This window comes from Phocoena sinus, chromosome 15 (assembly GCF_008692025.1).
Source record: "Phocoena sinus isolate mPhoSin1 chromosome 15, mPhoSin1.pri, whole genome shotgun sequence".
NCBI lineage: Eukaryota > Metazoa > Chordata > Mammalia > Artiodactyla > Phocoenidae > Phocoena > Phocoena sinus.
Genome location: NC_045777.1, coordinates 53,181,680 through 53,200,897, shown reverse-complemented (window position 1 = coordinate 53,200,897; position 19,218 = coordinate 53,181,680). Strand labels below are relative to the sequence as shown.

The 19,218-nt window shown below is 53.9% G+C and overlaps 1 long non-coding RNA gene across 1 annotated transcript; it reads left to right on the top strand.

Moving 5' to 3' along the window:
* Window positions 1-2,861: 2,861 nt before the first annotated feature.
* Window positions 2,862-18,540, top strand: LOC116739502. The gene is made up of 2 exons (XR_004345607.1): window positions 2,862-2,933; window positions 17,074-18,540. It is a non-coding gene; the product is annotated as an uncharacterized LOC116739502 (long non-coding RNA).
* Window positions 18,541-19,218: the final 678 nt, after the last annotated feature.

Here is a 19,218-nt window from a genome sequence, read left to right as displayed (position 1 = left end):
AGGCGTGGCTTCCTCTTTCTTAGTGAAAGGTGGGTGAAGAGGGATGTCCTCTTCATAGATGCTTCATAAATATTGCTGTTATAGACTGAATGTTTGTGTCCTCCCCCAAATTCATATGTTGAAGCTCTACACACCCACCCCACCCCCAAGTGTGATAATATTTGCACATGGGGCCTTCGGGAGGTAATTAGGTTTAAATAAGGTCATGAGAGTGGGGTCCCCATGATGGGATCAGTGCCCTTACAAGAAAAGGAAGAAAGATTGGATCTCTTTCTCATTCTCTCTCTCCCTCCCATGTGAGGACACAGCAAGAAGGTGGCTGTCTGCAAGCAAGGAAGAGAGTCCTCACCAGGAACTGGATCTGTCAGCACTTTGATCTTGGACTTCCAGCCTTTAGAACTGTGAGGAATAACATGTTGTTTAAGCTACCCAGTTTGTGGTATTTTGTTATAGCAGCCTGAGCTAAGATAATTGCTAATATATTTGGGGGCTGAATCTGGGCCCCTAATCTTTCATCAATAAACATTTTTTTTTTTGGCCACTCTGTGCAGCTTGTGGGATCTTAGTTCCCCAACCAGGGATTGAACCTGGGCCCCAGCAGTGAAAGCACCGAGTCCTAACCACTGGACTGCCAAGGAATTCCCAATAAACATTTATTGAATATCTCCTAGGTTCCCATTAATTCAACAGATGCTTATTAAATTGTTATCATGTGGTCATTCAACAACATTTATTGAGGGCCTACTGTGTGCTGGGCTAGCAAACCCAGCCAGGTCTTCAAGGAGATCTCTCAGTCTAGTGGGGACTTCTTACATCAGTACCCAGAGGGGACATGGCTTACTCATTCACACACACATACCTGCCCACTGCAAGGAGGGTTTCCTGCACAACATGATGCTTAGTAAGTAGCTTTTCAATTAACACACGATGCGAGGTCCAGCAGAAACTCAGCTGTATAAGTACGGTTCGGTTCCTGTCTTTCTAGAGCCTTTATTCTAGGGGCAGGAAGTGAATAATACAAGACAACACAGAGAAGTGAGCCTGAAGACCTATGTTACAGATGTAGGAGAGATGATAGGAACCGGGACAGATGAATGGCAGCAAATCCCAAACTCTAGCCCTTGACCCTAGCCAAGTCATTGCATCTCTCTTAGTTTCCCTATCTGTGAAATGGTGATCCTTATGCCTGTTATGGAGCTGTGTGAGGCTCTACTGAGAGGGCACACAAAGGGCTCCCACCAATGCCGAGAGGGGAGAAAAAGAGTGCAGCAAATGGTAGCTATTATTGTTATTAATGAAGCCTGCAACCCACTGTGAGTGGGGGCCCAGGCACAAGGATGGAGTGATGGCAGGAGTGAGATCAGGGTGACTTATTAACCTTGAGCAGGCAGCCTGGGGCGATCTCTCCCTGTTGGTGCTGGCTTTCTGTGGCTGAGGGCTGGGGCTGACTATGGGTGGAGTGTTTATTCTGGGAATCAGCCCTGACTGTTCCTCACTCCCTGCTCCAGTGAGAAAGAAGGGCTTTGAGTCAGAACTGAGGGCCCTGCTGGGCCCAGCATGTATGACCCAGCCCACCTGCCAGCAGGGCCCCTGGCTGAGAATGCCCAGGGGCCAGCAAGGTCATTTGGGTTTGAGACACACTCTCCCCGTGGGGACTCACCTGACCCCTAGAGGGCCTGAAGTGCTCAGCTTTTGGAGTTCTGGAGGCTGAACTCTGAATGCCAGCCTGGAGTGAGTCTCCTGGGTTGAAGGGGTGAGGGAGGGGGAGATATTGGAGGTGAGGGGTGTCTATGCTGTCTTCTTAGCCCCTGGCTCCTTCATCAGGGCCAGCTTCATGGATGTTCACCTGTGCAGTTGCACGAGCCTGACATTTAGCAGGGCCCATGCTTCGCTGAATGTTCTGCCGTCACTATCTTGAGATTCTTAATCATTTTTGAACACACTGTTCAAAACTGAACCAGTGCATTTTCATTTTGCACTGGGTCCGGCAAATTGTGCAGCCTGTCCTGCCCTCACGCTTTGGTTTCCCCCAGTCTGTAGCTTTTCCCTTGAATGAGGCGTTCAGACCCACCCCTCAGCCACGCCCAGCTAGCCAGGAGTGCCTTAAGTAAGCCCATTTCCTGCAAGGGGGGGTGGGGGGGTACAAGCACCTGCCCCTCCAACCTATTGGTACCTACCTTTCCGGAAAAAGCCCAAGGCCGTCTGTGTGGTGGTGGGTAAGTCACTCAACTTTCTGACCTTCTGGTTCTGACAGTACTGTACTTATCTGAGTTGGACTGTTGGGAGGGTTAAAATAGGTAGTTCATATAAACATGCACAGTGCCTGGCACAGAGTAAGCGCTCAATAAGTTAGAACTATTATTATGTTTTAAAAATGAAGATTATTACAGGCGCTAACTTGGAGGGAAGGGTTAGCCCCATCCCTACGGACCTGCCCCAGGAAGGAGGAGCCGCCCCGCCCCTGACCCCGCCCCGCTGTCTTCCGAGGGAGGAGACCCCCCCCCCCCATCCCAGGCAGGGACGATGGGGCGGAGGAGCGGGAGCGACACATTTTTGAGTCGTGACCAAGTGGAAACTCCCTCCCCAAGGCGGAAGCCGGGGGCGCCCCACTGGGGCCGGAGCCTCCGCCGAGGCGGGATCCGCAGCTTGGCGGGGAGGGGGGCGGGGCAGGGCACCGCGGGGGAGCCGGTCCCCGCCCCTCACAGCCTCATGAATATGAATGAGCCGGCGGGGGAGAGCAGAAGTGCGAGGCGGCCCCGACCCAGCTGGCTCCGCCCTCGCCTCGGGCCCGCGACCGGGGGCGTGGCCATGCCGCAGACGCTCCGCCCCTCACACCCCGCGAGGGGCCTCCTTCCGGCCGGCGCGCCCCGGACGTGACCTCGCGGGCACGCGCCGGAGCCGCCCTGGGGGAGGTACCCGCACCCCTCTCGCAGGTAGGGCCGCCCTTTGTCCCCGGCACCGCCCCCCGGAGTCCCGGTTCCCGCTACCCACCCCGGCCCGCGGCCCCAGCGCGCGCTGCCCTTCTTGCTCCGGCCCGGCCTGGCGGCCCCCAGGGCGAAATCTGGCCCCTGAACCAGGCTCCCAGGCGCTCCCGCAGCCGGGTAGACGCGATAGGAACCATTCGTTCACTCCAGCGCGGGCACCCGGGGTGGAGAGGGCTGCAAAAGCCCTGCCCTCACAGGGCTTGTGCTCCAGGGCGAGAGGCCGGCGGGTGAATCAGTAGAATGTCCACTATGTCGGATGAGTGTCAGGGTGAGGACAAAAGCGGGGGATGGACACCCACCAGGCGGCTAGGAGGGACCTTGAGAAGGTGACTTTTGAGCGAAGTCCCAGAGGAAGCGAGGGAACAACCGGTGCCTGGTGGTGTTGGGGGCAGCCGGGCCTTGAGGCCGGTGTGCCTGGAGTGGAGAGAGGGGATAGAAAGAAAAGACGGAATCATGACAGTAATGGCTCAGTGTTGAGCAGGTGCCCGGCAAAGTGTTAGGTGCTCTATACATATTATTTCCTTTAAGCCTCAGGACAGCCCAGATGTGGGCGCTACCATTGTGTGAGAGGAAATCAGGCTCAGGCAGGCTAAATAATTTGCCCAAGGTCACACAGCATTGGAGCCCAAGGAGACTGGCGTGATTGCCTGAAACACCCAGGAGGCCCAGGGTAGGGTGACCTTGACCAAGTCCGGTCCTCTGTGCCGCGCGCCTCAGTTTCCTCCCAGAGTGCTAGAGGGAGAGGGTGTTATTGACCTCCTGAAGTGAAAGATGAGTGGGCAAGGTCCTTTTGCTGACCATCTGCGCAAAAGCCAGCTGGCTGTAATTCATACCCAGCAAATGGGGACCTGAAACCGAGCCTGAAATCAGTGCACAGAACAAGGGCGTAGCAGGAGCCTTCGAGGATGTCTGTTCTCTTGGGAGAGGCTTTTGTTGTCTGGGAAGCACTTGTCCCCCTTTCGGCTCTGGTGCAGGTACAAGTGACTTTGGGGAGAGAGGGCAGAAGGCCCAGAGCCTGGAAGAGGCTGCTTCTGGGGGTGGTTGGGGGGAGCCCGGTGCGGCTGAGTGCTCCGGAGCAGTAAAAAAGGTGGAGTCAGCCAGGCAGGCTGTGTGCCGGCCAGCAAGTGCAGAACAAGCAGAATCCCCCAAACATCCCTGTGAGTCTGGAGAGATTCACACGCACACGCACAGACACAAAACACACGAAACCCGCCCATGTCTGCACCTGCAGCACATTCTCTGACCGCTGCGCAGACCAGAGGGTCAGAGCCTCAGGGCTACCGATCTGGCTCTGCTGGCCATGCTGACCGGTTCTCTGCTTTGGGAAGGGGGGAAAATGTTTTCGTGCTCCTGTGAAGATCTGCTTGTGCCTCTGATCCCGAGAAGGGCTGTGGGTTTCTAATGGGGCAAGGATGATGAGTCTTCTGCAATTTGCCCCTTCTCCAGCCTGGCACAGCCTCCAGCCTTGGCCTTTGGGCTGTGGTGTGAAATGTGGCCCTGGGAGGGTTAGGGGTGCGACCCAGCCCCCTGTGTTGGAGTCTCCGGTCAGTAAGAGGTCCTGGTGGTACAGGACCACAGCAGAACTTACCGTCAGGCCTGTTTGGTAGATGCTCAGAAAGGTTAAGTGGTTTGCCTGAGCATGCACAGCTGTAAAAGAGCAGAGATGGGATCCTAGTCCAAACCATTTGACTGCAGAGCCCAAGCCCTGCCCCTCTGGGAGCTGATTCACCCCTGTAGAGGGGATACATTTCGTGTTTGGCCTGGAGACCCACACACACACACACACACACATACTCTGAGGTTGTAGGGGTGGCAGACGGGATGATGACCAAAGGGGATGGAGACACTTTCTGCTTTTCTTCTCAGCCACACCGTCCCCAGACCTTGTCACCAGGCCTTTGTGTCTGGATCAAATTGGTCAGTCCTTTCTCACGGTGGGACTGGTGCAGGTGGGGCCAGAGGCACCTTGGGGGCGCCGGTAGAGGGCTTCCTCCTCATGAAGTTTGGGGGTCAGGTGAATGACTCTCACTCTACCTGGGCACCTAGGACCTCCCGTACACCCTGGCCTTTAACTAAGGGGGCAGCTGGAGTTCTGGTCACTGACCAGGTGGGCCAAGAGTGTGGGAGTGTCTGGGTGGAGGTCTAGAGGTCTGAGGCGGCACATGTGAGTCCTGAGACTCATGTGGATAAATGTGGATAGAATGCCGGAAAGAGGAGAGGGCTGGTCCCCTCAGGTGAGTCTCCGTGCATTGCATTGTCGCCTACTGAGCTGGTGATATTCTGAGCCTTACAGCCCCAGTGGATTCTCAAACTGAGAGACTTACTGAACCGGTAAGTCCAGGGTGGGGCCCGGGGATCTGCATTTTTAACAAGCTCCAGATGCACGTGGGCCTCTGACTAAACCTGGAAAACCACTGTCCTGGACTTCCCAGCCAGGCAGCTGTGAGAAACCCCTTCTAGCAAATCCGGAGCCTGGTGTGTGTAAATGCTTTTCACGACTGAATTTAAATGCATTCCACTCTCCGTTGGGGTGCTGTCATCAGCTGAGCTTCTCCCCTGTTGAAAATAAATGATGAGGGGCTCCCCTGATGGCGCAGTGGTTGAGAGTTCGCCTGCCGATGCAGGGGACACAGGTTCGTGCCCCGGTCCGGGAAGATCCCACATACCGCGGAGCGGCTGGGCCCGTGAGCCATGGCCGCTGAGCCTGCGTGTCCGGAGCCTGTGCTCCGCAACGGGAGAGGCCACGGCAGTGAGAGGCCCGCGTACCGCAAAAAAAAAAAAGAAAATAAATGATAGACTCTCAAGCGATAGTCCTGCCTCCATCCCTCCCCAGCCAAGTTTCCCCAGAGAGCAGGCCACCCCATAACCTGCTGAGTGCTGAGCTGTCCCCTCGGCAGCACTTCCTGTGGAGACCTCCTCCCAGCCGCCTCTCTGCAACAGCCTGTGTTCCTGCTCACCTGAAGCTCTCTGGGGTCTGCACTGCCTCCCCTGCCTGTGGCCCCCTAAAACCAGGTATTCCCTAGGGTTCCATCCTTGGGCCTTCTCGGCTTGATGCTTTCCTCAGTTGCAGAGGCAAAAGTGAGGGGAACCCCATCTCTATTCAGGAGAGCACCCCAAACTTACACCCAGCCTTCGGGGTGCACCAGGGCTACATTTTTAGGGGATATATAGCTATATATAGCTTGATATCTCCCCTCAGCTAGCCCCCTGGAGCTCTTCGATGTAGGGTCTTTGACTTGAGGGGAATCTGGTAACACCTGTCACCCTAGAGTGGTCCAGCCGCTGTGGGTTCTGCCAGGCTCCTTCTATGCCGCACACGCTGGTAGAGGAAAGAGTGCCCCTCTCAGTAGCCGGGCTTCCCTTCTGGACACTTCTGACTTCTTTTTGCTTTCCCTGATAAAACTCTTAGTACTGCCTCATCTTCCTGACTCCCCTCATTGGTGTCTGTCCTAGTGCCCCAGGCTTGCAGCCTTGAGGTCTCTTTGCACCTTTTCTTCTCCCCCAATCCCCCCAGGCATGGTCAGCTTCTGCTTTGGCAGCATCTCTGGTGTCCCTCCATCCGTCCACCCACTGTTAGGGGCCTCTGGGCTCCCCAGCGGCCTGCCCACTTTCTGAGAACCAGACTCTGAGCCCAGGGGCATCAGTTGAACAGGCAGGTCTGCATCAAGACCAGCCCATCTGTCACCTGCTCGGAGGCTGCCCGGCTTCCCTCCATCTGTGTCAGGGGCCACGTGGCGTTGGGTCAGTGTCCCCGCCTGGAGTCAGGGGTCTTGGTTCAGATCCTGTTTTTTTGTTTTTTGGCCACGCTACCTGGCTTTTGGGATCTTAGTTCCCCGGCCAGGGACGGAACCGAGGCCCCAGCAGTTGAAGCATGGAGCCCCAACCACTGGTCCACCAGGGGATTCCCCAGATCCTGGTTTTTGCCATTCCCAGTATTCTAACTGGACAGATTCCTTGAGCCCCCAGAGTTCCTGTTTCCTGTCTATAATGTCAAAGCTGGTAATAATAGTCCTATCTCACAAGGTTCTTGTGAGGATTTATGTTTCATAACCTCGTCTCTAGAAGTCCTTGGCCTGGAATACTGCTTGATCTTTATCACCACGTTTAATCCTCAAAACCATGCTGTCAGGTAGGAAGTCACTGTCAGGCCCATTTTGTAGATGAGGCAGGGGAGGCTCAGAGAAGCCAAGTGATTGGCCCAAGGGCACACAGCTACAAAGTAGCAGAAGTGGGATTCAAGTGCAAACCAGTTCACCCAAGAGCCTGAGCGTCTATCTGCTAATCCCCTCTTTGGGTTCTCTTTCTTCATCTTCTGTTCATTCATTCATTCATTCAGCAAATTTTTTTTTTTTTTTTTGCTGCGTTGGGTCTTCATTGCTACGTGCGGGCTTTTCTCTAGTTGTGGCGAGCGGGGGCTGCTCTTCGTTGTGGTGCGCAGGCTTCTCATTGCGGTGGCTTCTCTTGTTGCAGAGCACAGGCTCTAGGCGTGCGGGCTTCAGTAGTTGTGGCTCGCAGGCTCTAGAGCACAAGCTCAGTATTTGTGGCGTGCAGGGCTTAGTGGCTCCTCAGCATGTGGGATCTTCCCGGACCAGGGCTCGAACCAGTATCCCCTGCATTGGCAGGCAGATTCTTAACAACTGTGCCACCAGGGGAGCCCTTGGCAATTATTTATGCTGAATGAGTGAATGAATGTGTGCCTACTATCTAGGGCAATGAAGGAACAGAAGAAGCCCTGCCCTGTCTGTGAAGGCGCAGATAGGCTGAGATGCATAGGAGCTCCTGTAGGAAATTGCCCAAGGCCCCTCTTCCTCACTCTGCCCTGGGGTCACAGACCAGGACACCCCACCCCCCATCTCGCCTCCCCACTGCTCCTTGTACCTAAAGGCCTGCAGGCATTGGACTGGATTTGGGTTTGACCCTTGTGAAGGAGGAAGTGGATCATAGCCCGACCTGCTGTAGGGCTGGTAAGCCTTGGAATCTCCAGGGGGTGGGGGCAGTGCAGGCATGAAAGGAATGGGGATGCAGTTGGGTACCCCATGAGATACCACTTCAACCCAGCAGATGGCAGTGACAAAAAAGGAGGGGCAATAACAAGTGTTGAGGAGAAGAGGGAGGAATTGGAACCCTCTCCCACTGCCGGTGGGCATGTCAGGTGGTGCAGGTGCTGGCAGTTCTTCAGCATAGTCGCCATTTGACCTGGTGATTCCACTCCCAGGTGTGCACCCCAGAGAAATGAAAACACATGTCCATGCAAAAACTCATATGTGGATGTTCACAGCAGCATTATTCACAATAGCCAAAAGGTGGAAACAACCCAAAGGTCCATCAACAGTTGAATGGGTAAACAAATTGTGGTCTATCCACACAATGGAATATTACTCAGGCAAGAAAAGGAATGAAGTACTGACACAGGCTACCATGTGGATCAACTTCGCAAATGTGATACTCAGTGAAAGAAGCCAGACACAAAAGGCCACATATTGTATGGTTACATTTCTAGGAAATGTTCAGAATAGGCCAGTCCATAGACAGAAAGTAGATGTGTGCTTGCCAGGGGCTGGGGGCAGAGGGGTGTGGATGTAACTGGTAAGCAGTGCAGGGTTTCTTTGAGGGTAGTAAAAATATTCTAAAATTGATTGTGGTGAGGGTTGCACTACATTGAAATACTGAAAACCATTGAATTGTATACATTAAAATGGTAAATTGTGTACTATGTGAATTATATCTCAATAAAGCTTTTATTAAAAAAAATATTAGCCAGACACCCCTGCATTAATGCTGACAGAAGGCACGAGCACAAGGACTCAAAAACTTGCTGAGCGATCGGGGGACATTATTTGGGGTTGCTATGCTGTGGTTCCCACGACAAGATCGCCGAGAAGTGACCCTGTAGATAAGGTTTCCGTTCATCCTTTAGGACTCAGCTTCCATGTGACTCCTGAGAGAGGCCCCCACAACCCTCCCTTTGTCCCTTGTCATCTGTCTCAGTCCCTTCTTTCTTTCCTTTAGAGCTGTGCCCGCACTTGGAATTATTTTCTGTCTGTGGACCTGATTCTGTCTGACTCTCTTGCTGGGCTAAGTTCCGTGAGGTCAGGGACTTGTCTCTATCTTGCTTGCCGCATAGTAGGTGCTCAGTAAATTCCTGCTGTGTGAATGAGCCACATATACTGATAACAGCTGGGGGCGCCCAGGCTGGGGTCCGTGCTCATGCTCGCTGCAGGGGACAGAGCCAGCAGGGCGGGTCAGGGTGTCTCCCGGGCCCAGTGGCATTCTTTTTCCAGAATGTCCCTGGAAAGGAAGCCCAAAGCCTGGTCTGGCTGGGAAGAGGCGATTGGGGAGGAGAGCGGAGCGGGAGCTGGGGCCGGGAGCGGGCCTGGGGAGGAAGTCTGCAGCCCCAGGCTGTCGAGGGCGCGGTGTCTGTGTTTGCACCTTTGGAATGTGGCTGATTCACTCTGGGGGGAGCCAGGCAGCCACCGCTACTGCCTCGGATCCGACATCTGGAGGCTAAATTCCAGGAGGAGAGACGGAGTCTTGGAAGCAGATGTCAACTTTGAAGGTCAAACTGAGCGATGAGCCAGGGAGGAGGAGGCTGAGAGGGTCCCACACTCCCCACCCCCCCACCCCAGGATTCTGGGAGAGAGGTGAGGCCCCATCCCCAGCCTTATCCCAGCTCCTAAGCTACCAGGGCCCCTAAGGGGACAGCGTGGGGCAGGGAAACAGTGTGAGCTCTGCAGTCAGACCTTCCTTCAGAGAGCTCATATAACCGCAAAGGCCGAGGGCCTAGCTGGTCCAGTGCTCAGCAATGGCCCTGCGACACTGGCTTGCATCTCCTGGCCCAGTGTCCTCTGTGTGGGTTTACTCTCGGGCCTTCGCTCCCCAAGGCCTGCGAACTCCTAGCTTGCCTCTCCCTGGGGCGCCAGCGAGACCCTAGGCTTGCCTCTTGTTGGCCCAGTTGGGGCCCATCTCATCCTGGACACTGATGAGACAGGTCTGGGTCAGGAGCTCGCTGCAGTGCAGGGCCGATGCCCCAAGAGCCACACGGAGAAAGTGGGAGTGGGAGGGGTCCCCCAAAAGACCCAGTGCCAGGGGGTGGGCAGAAACAGTGCTCTGCTGAGCTGCTTCCACAGAACTGCCTCCTGGGGCTTGTGCCAGGCACTGTGCTTGGCGTTATGGCTCTTACCTACTGGGGTGTCCCACTGGCTAAATTCCTTAAGCTCTCAGAAGCTCATTTTCTTCATCTATGAAATCTCATAGGATTCTTTTTGGGATTGACTGAGACAATGCTTGCAAATCCCTTGGCACCTGCCTGGCCTGGAGAAGGTTCAATGCTAACTAGCCTAGGCCCCTTTCTCTTCCCTGTATCTAGGTGCTGTGTGATCTGCCCTGTGGGCTGAAAGGATGATGCGTGTGTGTGTGTGTATGTGTGTACGCATGCGTGTGTGCACGCTCCTTTCTCTCCTCCAAGGAGCTTCTCCCAGGAGAGAGTTAGGGACTACTTGGGACAGAGGATGGAGGCAGGAGGGACAGGAAAGGGGTAGAGGGAGCAGCGGGTGGGCCTCACCTGTGAGCCTGCAGGCTCAGGCCTGCCTCTGGGAGTTGCCTCCGTGTGCCGTCAGCTCCACCTGGGGCTGGAGGAGGGGCCCAAGCTCTACTCCTGGGAGTGGCTGCCTCTTTCCCTCCCGTGCCACAGCATAAACCTGGTCATTTGACATGGGTGTGTGTGTGGGGGGGGGGGGGGTTAGGTGGTGAAGGGCCTGACCCAGGCTCGTCCATCTCCTATATTCTCTCTCTTGGAACCCTGGAACCTGGGGGGTGGCTCAGAAGAGGAAACTCGGTGCCCAGAGTGGTCCAAACCTCCTGGACACCTCCTGGGAACCTAGAGCTTCTGGGAGGGTGGAGGGCCAGCCTCCTGTAAGCTTTCTGCAACCATTTGTGAACTGAAGTAAAGCTCCTCCCACAATCTGCTCGGGGCACAGGGAGTGCTCCAAGGAGTGTCCCCCGCCTTCCCCCAGGGCTCAGCGCCCTCCACTCCTGCCAGCCTGCCTGCCAGCATCCCTCTGGGATGCCACACATCTGTGGGTGCCTGCTCATCCCCACCAAACCACCCACGTCCTCTGACTCATAGCCCAAATGCCATCTCCTTGGATTCCTGACAAGACTCCCGCACTCACGGTTATTCTCCTCTGGACGTGGTGGTGTCGGTACCTCTGTGCGGAGCTTATCTCCACATCAGCCAGCGTGGCGACTGGGGGCTCCTGCATCGGTCACTCGTTCACGTCCTGCACGCCCTGATCATGACTCTACAACAGTTGTCCCGGGCTGGGACCAGGCTGCCCGGCTCTCTTCTGGGTGTCAAACATTTTTTGATGTGTTCATCTGGTCTCTTCCATTAAATGACAGACTCTCTGAAGTTGAAGGACATAGTAACAGTAACGAGAGCTACGTTTTCTGAGCTCTTACTAAGTGCTTTTTTTTTTTTTTTTTAAACATCTTTATTGGGGTATAATTGCTTTACAATTGTGTGTTAGTTTCTGCTTTATAACAAAGTGAATCAGCTATACATATACATATGTTCCCATATGTCTTCCCTCTTGCGTCTCCCTCCCTCCCACTCTCCCCATCCCACCCCTCCAGGTTGTCACAAAGCACCGAGCTAATATCCCTGTGCCTTGCGGCTGCTTCCCCCTAGCTATCCACCCTACTACGTTTGTTAGTGTGTATATGTCCATGACTCTTACTAAGTGCTTTTTAAAAATTGAGGTAGAATTCACGTCCCGTAAAATTCACCCCTTTAAAATAATACAATTCAGTGGGTTTTAGTATATTCAGAGTTGTGCATCCATCTCCACCATCTAATTCCAGAACATTTTCATCATCCCCCAAAAGGAACCCCAGGATATTCATCAGTTGTAAGAAATGTACCGTTTACATGGGGGATTTGATAGTGGGGGCAGGGGGTGTATGGGAAATCTCTGAACCTTTGCTCAGTATTGCTTAAAAACTTAAAACTACTGAACTTAGGGAATTCCCTGGCGGTCCAGTGGTTAAGACTCCGTGCTTCCACTGCAGGCGGTGTGGGATCGATCCCTGGTCAAGGAACTAAGAGGTGTGGCCAAAAGACAAAAAAAAACTACTGAACTTAAAACTGCTTTAAAAAATAAAATCGATTTTGGGAATTCCCTGGCGATCCAGTGGTTGGGACTCCGCGCTTTCATTGCCAAGGGCCTGGGTTCAAGTCCTGGTCGGGGAACTAAGTTCTCAAAAGCCGTGCCGTGCGGCCAAAAAAAGAAAAAAAAAATTGATTTAGAAACAAAACAAAACAAAAAAGAGCCCTGAACCCATTAGTAACCACTCCCCATTCCTCCCCTCCCCACCACAGTCACTGGCAATCACCTGTCTGCTTTCTGACCCTACAGATTTGCCTGTTCCGAACATTTCATATATTGGGTTGGCTAAAAAGTTCATTTGGTTTTAAGTAGAAATAAAAGACATTTTTCATTTCCACTAAGAACTTTATTGAACAGCATATTCATTAACCAAACGAACTTTTTGGCCACCCCAATAAATAGAGTCCCACAATATGTGGTCCTTTGTGTCTGGCTTCTTTCATCGAGCATCGTGTTTTCAAGGTTCATCCATGTTGTAGCCTGTGTCAGTGCTTCATTCCTTTTTATAGGTGAATAATATTCCACTGTATGGATGGATCAGCATTTGTTTATCCATCCATCCATCAAAGGACATTTGGGTTGTTTCTACTTTTTGTGAATAATGCTGCTATGAACATGCATGTACAAGTTTTTGTGAAGGTGAAGTTTTTCAATCTAAGTGCATTTTGACAAATGACCCATTTAATCCTCACAGCAGCCCTCTCTGTTGGTGCTGGCATGATCCCCCTTCTGCAGGTGAGGAAAGCAAGGCTCAGAGAAGTGAGTCAAGGTCACACAAGGTCACAGCTGGAAGCTGTGGAGCTGGGACCTTCCTGCCTCCTGGCCAACAGGCCCCGGTGGGGCCTACTACGGTGCTTCTGTACATTTTTAGCAGAGCCTTGCCCACCGCTCTTAGTTTCGGCACACGGGATCTTCAATCTTCCTTGCGGCATGTGGGAACTTTAGTTGCAGCATGAGGGCTCAGTTGTGGCATGCGGGCTCTTGGTTGCGGCATGTGGGATCCAGTTCCCCGACCAGGGATCGAACCTGGAGTGCGAAGCCCCAGCCACTGGACCACCAGGGAAGTCCCTCCCACAGTAAATGTTGCTAACTCTTCAAACAAGGGCCATGCAAACCTCAAGCCCCAGAAGTGTTCTATGATCTGTCAAGGTGAGTGGTCACCCGCTCAGTGATCCTGTGGCTCCAAGGGCTGCATCTTAAGGGGTTACAGGAGATCTCTACAACCATAGAATCATCATCTACAGATCCAGGCAGGACCAGGCCTTTCCCCTGCTTCCTCTGGATGCCGTTCTTACCACCTCACGGGGTACCAAGCCCCAAACATTACTGCCCCTTTTGTTCATCTGCAGCCTCTTTCCTGAGGTTCCTGGGCTGCCTTTCATCTCTTGCCTTCTTGGATTTGGCGCACAGCCCTGGGTCACCTGCCGTTAGACTTTGTTCCTTTTGCCTTCCTGGGAGCATGGCATGGTGGGTAATTGCTGTCAGACAAGCCCAGGTTCACTCTGGCTGTGTGGCTTTGGGCAAATTTCTGAACTTCTCTGAGCTTCTGTTTGCTCATCTGTGTTGGGCGGGGCGGGTCACACACACACACCCGCCAAAACTCTGATACGGCGTGTGTGGGACTGACTAACGGCAGGGAGATGAGGGCCTCCCGTGGTGCCCAGCACCTCGCACACACTTGGGAAGTTGAGGTCGGTCCTCACGGCAGAGGCAGGCTGGCAGCGGGCCCAGGGAGGGGGCGGGGAGATTTGTGTGTCTCCCTGCCTTTGGAGCAGTGGGAGGCTCCCATGACTCAGTTCTGCCCAGAGGAGGGGGAAGTCAAGGCCAGACCTCTGAGGACCGGCCCTGAGGGACCTCCCATCCTCCTCCCCACTCTGCCCTCTGCCTGTTTCCCCACCCAGTGCTTCCGGCAGTGCTGGGCAGGGCCCCACACATACATTCTCTGCTGGTCGCCTGGGCACACCCTCTGTCCCTTCCCCAGATCTGCAGCCTCAACTTGCTGCTCCATGGCCCAAGGGCTCAGACGCTGGCCATGATCATGAACCACCTTGAGTGGGTGCCACAGCCCCATGGCCTGAGGCAGGAGGGGCAGTGATGTGGAGGGGACGTGGGCCGAGGATGGGAGGGCCTCCTCTGGCCGCTGGAACCGAGCTGCAGGCTCCTGCCAGGGAAACCTCTCCTTGCTGCTGCCGCGGTGGCTCAGCTTTTCCCAGCCCTGCCTCTCTCCTCCTGCTTCTCACATTTCAGCTTCTGAGTTACTGGCATCACAGCCTGCTGCCACTGCTGCTGTGGTCACTACACCAGACAGATGTTAACCCCCAGTGTGCTGGCGGGAGCAGCACAGCCACAAATGGGTGCAAGGTCCAGAGGTGTTGAAGGAGGAGAAAGCCGTCTTGAAACTGTCCGTTGCACCAGTCAGGTTGCCCTCTGGAGAGCTTCTCTCACCTCCTTCCTCCCTGTCCGCCCAAACTTGAATCCAAAGCCTTCCCTGACCCCTAGGAGTTGCTCCTTCCCTTGGCTGTCTGGGCACTGACAGTCAACCACAGAACATGGGTTCCATATCACCGTGAACTTGACATTGTCATTTCAGCAGACAGGGTTTTCTCCCTCCACATCCCTCAGCTCCCCTCTTGCACCTGGCCATACCTGGGCAGGGCCTGGCCACTGGAACCAGGGGCGCTCTCAGCCTGGAGGCTATTCTAGGGGCAGCAGTACAGGCTGTTGAAGGAGCCAGGTGCTGACACAGACTGGTCAGGTGACCTTGATAAGTCCCCAGGGTATAACAGGATTTAGGGGCCTGTAGTGAGGATAAAATGGGGAATGCAGGTAAAGCCGCCAGAGCAGCATCTGGCACACAGTGGCCCAGACCTCTCGCGCCCACATACACACATGCCTCCTGACACGCTAGGGTTCTGAGCTCCCCTCCTCAGGGAGAGGTACTCCCATTTCCTGGCAGCCTCCCCCCTCACAGCCCACCCAGGTCTGCTTTCTCATCAGAGAAGGCCTGTGTCCCTCCCCTGGCCTGGCTGGTCCCAGCCCACCCTTTTCCATCCTCAAATGGGACTGGACGTCCCGCCTTGTCTCCCCGCCCCTGTCCACTCCTCCAGTGGGAGGAGAGCCTGCTGCCCAGAGGCACACTGGACAACCTCTCAAGCTCGGCAGCTCCCCAGCTGTCCTCATCCCGATTCCTCTTCTTCCTGCCTTTCTCCTGAACCCCAAATGCTCCCTCCCGGTTTCTTGTGGCGCCTCTGCTGACCTTTCGTCCTATCCAGCCACACCCCCTCGGTGCCTTGGCTGACTTACTCTCTTTTTATGTTGACCAGAGGCTCTGTCCTCCCCTTCCCCTGCACCCCTGGTTAAAGGGCCCAGGCTGGGCGTCATTAGGTCCCCCTTTACTGCTATGCTGTGCCCCAGGCTACTGGGCTGCCTGGTGGGATTGTTATAACCGCCTTGTCAGCTTACAATCAACTGAGGAAGTGGTCACTCAGCCATTTCTGTCTAAAACTAAAAGTCCAGCCAGGGTGGCCATTCGCTGAGTTGTTTTGGTTTTTGGTTTTTTTGCTTTTAGTTTTTTTGCCACACCCAGTGGCTTGCGGAATCTTAGTTCTCCAACCAGGGATTGAACCCAGCCACGGCAGTGGGAGTGCCGAGTCCTAACCACTGGACTGCTGGGGAATTCCCTCACTGAGTTTTTATACAACTCAGTGGGATGCACCCAATCGAAGCAGATGGCCTGGTTCCTCCTTGTCCATGTGTTGAAAATCAGAGGGGCATTTCCCTGGGGGGACCCAAGACAGGGCGAGCTGGTGGAGGAAGAGGAGAGGAGAAGGCAGGAGCTCCCCCGCCATGGGCTGCAGTGTCAGGTCTGGAAACATGGGGGCAGGACTAAAGGGGGAAATGGGGGACACGCCACAGGTGGACTCCAGTCCCCTTTCCAAGAGCTCCCTTATGAGCAAAGTGAACCAGATCGGGCTGTTAGAAGGAAGCGGGCATCCAGAGGTCAGGGCCTTTGGGCACCTTGACAAGCCTGGTGCCCCAGAATCTGCAGGGCCTTGGGGGTGTGGGGAGCTGGGCTGTCAGTCCTTCCACCCCAGTACCTGCCTTGGGTTCCCCCAATGTGCTCAGGCTCAGCTTGCACAAAAGCATCGTGTGTGCCAGGCTCCCCCTAGTGGTTGGGGGACCCCAGCCTTGTCGGCCCAGGGGTCTCCCTGTGACTAGGGTAAGAAAGGGGACCAGGGCATTGGGGGATATTGGGGTTTGCTCCAATCCACAGCAGAAGCATCTGACCCCCATTCTGCCTTCCTGGGAGCATTCAGGATCCTCTCCCAGGCGGGGGCTTTTTGCTTCCGTGGGGCCTCATCCCTGCTCCAATGACTGGTATCCACAACCCCCCACCACCCTGCCCCCCCCAAGCAGGCTGGGGTTCCCCACATGCACCAGATTATGCTGGAGCCTTAGAGGTCAACGGGGGCCCTAAAGGCCATCTGGTCCTTCTATCCACCACTCCTGGCATATTTGTGTAGAGGATAAAGCCTCAAATTAGGGTTGGGGCCTTAGATTCTTCTTCAGGCTCCATCTCCAATTCTCTGTACATCCTGAGGGACGTTCCTTAACTTTCTGTGCTTCTCCTTCATGGTCCCCCCTCAGTAGTAGCAGAATTCTCCAATGACCCCCAATGACCTTTGCCCTCGTATACTCCTCCCCCTTGAGTGTGGGCGGAACCTGTGACTATGGCATCACTCCCATGATTAGGGTATGTTATATGGCACAGTTGCCCTTGAGGTAGATTATCCAGGTGGGCCTGACCTAAGCACACAAGACCTTTAAAAGCAGAGTTTTCTCCAGCTGCTTGTGGTAGAGGAAATTAGAGAGATTCAAAGCGAGAGAGGGAATCAACATGTGGGACTCTCTCTCTTCCTCAGATGGTGGGGCCACAGGACAAGGTCCTGAGGATGGTCTTCAGGAGCTGACAGTCCACAAGACAATGGGACGTCAGTCCTACAGCTGCAAGGAACTGAATCCTGCCAACAAACAGTGACTTTGGAAGGGCATCCTAGCCCCTGATGCGATTGCGGCCCCGCTGACACCTCGATTTCACCCGGCAGGACTCTGAGCCGAGAGCCCAGCCATGCCACGCCTGGCGATGATAAACTGTGCTGTTTCAAAACAATAAATTTATGGAAATTTGTTACACAGAAGCAGGAAATGAATACATCATCTATCCAAGGAGAAGAACAGTATTCTTGACACACATGTAGGATAAAAGTTTAAAACTGAGAAAAATGCATCCCCCCTTCCAACGGGTGCTATGTAGAGTGGAAACCTGCCTCGGCCTCTGTGCTGACAGTCTTCCTGGCTGCAGTTTAAATCCACATTCTCAGGGTTCCCATCTCTCACCTGAACCTCCAACCAGCCTCAGAGGAAGGCAGGTGTGTTCTGAGAAGGGCAGTGCTGATCGCACCATCAGGGCAGCCAGATCCCATTTTGGCTGAAGAAAGAAGCTCTGGAACCCTCTGCTGTAGGGGATCCCTGTGATTTCTGGGGCTCCCGGGACTTCTGGACATCTTTAGGGTCAATAAAGCTGTTTTTAACCTAACAGCTTTATTTGGGCTTCCCTGGTGGCACAGTGGTTAAGAATCTGCCTGCCAATGCAGGGGACACGGGTCCCAGCCCTGGTCCGGAAAGATACCACATGCCATGGAGCAACTAAGCCCAGGCACCACAACTACTGAGCCTGCTCTCTAGAGCCCACGAGCCACAACTACTGAAGCCCTGCAAGCCTAGAGCCAGTGCTCCACAACAAGAGAAGCCAACACAATGAGAAGCCCCCACACCGCAATGAAGAGTAGCCCCTGCTCGCTGCAACTAGAGAAAGCCAGCGCGCAGCAACGAAGACCCAGTGCAGCCAAAAACAAAAACAAAAAACAAACAAAAACCCCCAACATAACAGCTTTATTAGATATAATTCACATACCATATAATTCACCCATCTAAAGTGTAAAATTAAGTGGGTTTTTTTTTGTACAATTTTGTAACCGTCACCACAATCAATTTGAGAACATTTTTTATCACCCCCCAAAAGAAACCCCGTACCCACTAGCACCCACTCCCCGTTTCCCTCTGACTACTCCTCATTCCTTGGCAACCACTAATCTACTTTCTACCTCTGTGGATTTGCCTATTCTGGACATTTTATAGAAATGGAATCATACAATATGTAGCCTTTTGTGTTTGGCTTCTTTCACTGAGCATCGTGTTGTCAAGGTTCATCCACGTTGTGCCACGTATTAGTACTTCATCTGTTTTTATCCTAAGTAATACTCCATTGGATGGATAGACCATGGTTTTTTGATAGACCAGTCATCAATAAAGCCTACTGCTGACTCTCATTCACTCCTCCCACCTGGAATTTGGGGGTGGGGTTGGGGTTGGGGGAAGGGGAGCAATGGGGAATTTTGGGGAGGGGGGCTGATTGGGCTTGGGTTTGACAACATAGAGGAAGGAAAGCTGGGTTTTCAGGTGTCCCAGGCCACACTGCTGTCCCCGGCTCTTTCCCCCAGGCCGAGCCAGCCCTTTCTCCACACCCGCTTTCCAAAGCAGTGTCTGATCAGGGTCTCCAGCCCCAGAGTCCTGCTGCAGGTGGGCCAGCTCCCTGCCAACTCGGTACATGATAATCTGCATTTCTAACACCGATCATCTACGGGCAGTTATTTGATGACAGTCTTCACAGAGACTCCCCTTTTAAAGGGCAAACTGTCTGCAGGCTGATTTTCACACCATCAGCTCCTACCTGGGAGTGTCTTTACTGTAAAGGAGAGGAGCCCCACATTCAACAGAAAAGAACCTTACAACACGCCTGCTTCCTTTCACTGTGACAAGTTTTTGTTTTTTTTGCCTTTTTAGAAAAAGTTTTTGGCTGCACCACACAGCATATACAATCTTAGTTCCCTGACCAGGGATCAAACCCATGCCCCCTGCACTGGAAGGTGGATTCTTAACCACTGGGCTGCCAGGGAAGTCCCATCACTGTGACAAGTTTGAGCGGGGAGGGGGGAAAGCTTGGCTTC